At 44.3% G+C, this 662-nt stretch overlaps 1 protein-coding gene across 1 annotated transcript in view; it reads right to left on the reverse strand.

Annotated features, from left to right (window-relative positions):
* top2a (DNA topoisomerase II alpha) overlaps window positions 1–662 on the reverse strand; it is a 27,015-nt gene that overhangs the window by 18,083 nt on the left and 8,270 nt on the right. The window lies entirely within an intron of this gene.

Below are 662 nucleotides of genomic sequence, written 5' to 3' on the forward strand. Positions count from 1 at the left end.
CCCTGCTTTAAATACACTTTGCAACCATGACAACACATGTTTATCTATATAGTTATCATTGAAAACAATTTAATGACTTATTTTCGTCATAACTTGCTGCATATGGTGAACTGACAACTCCTCTGACGGTCGCACTTCTTAATGCGCATGCGCAGGCATGGTACTCACTGCACGTATGCTATTCTGACAGTGTACGGTAATCTGATAGAACAACGGCTCTCAGTGAGTGACACTCCAGTCCTATCTAATAAGTAAAGACCTGTGGAGAAGAATCGACTGTTTCTGAATGTCACATCACTATATTGCAGACTTTTGGACATAGCGTTGTCCCATATATGCGACAAGTCAGTCAACATCTCCGCACAATAACTCAGACAGTGAGTGACTTTTTTTCATCACAAATTCTTAGTGTCTCTGTACAGCTAGCTTTGCTAACATCACGTTAACGGAGCTTACCTTCTTTGAGCTACTTTTCTAAGTGACAAAAATAGTTAGACGTTGCCCCCACCGTCTGTGAAAGCGAAGCGCTGCTGAGTTAGCTGTGGCCATCGGATTTCTTACTATTTATGCAGCGCTGTCCTGGAGCGCCGCGTGCGAGTGAAAGGTGGGGAGGGGAGGAGGAGGAGGAGGGGGGACTAACAGAAACACTAGTTGCTTGGATT

The sequence above is a fragment of the Poecilia formosa genome, unplaced genomic scaffold (assembly GCF_000485575.1).
Source record: "Poecilia formosa unplaced genomic scaffold, Poecilia_formosa-5.1.2 Scaffold4, whole genome shotgun sequence".
Classification (NCBI taxonomy): Eukaryota; Metazoa; Chordata; class Actinopteri; order Cyprinodontiformes; family Poeciliidae; genus Poecilia; species Poecilia formosa.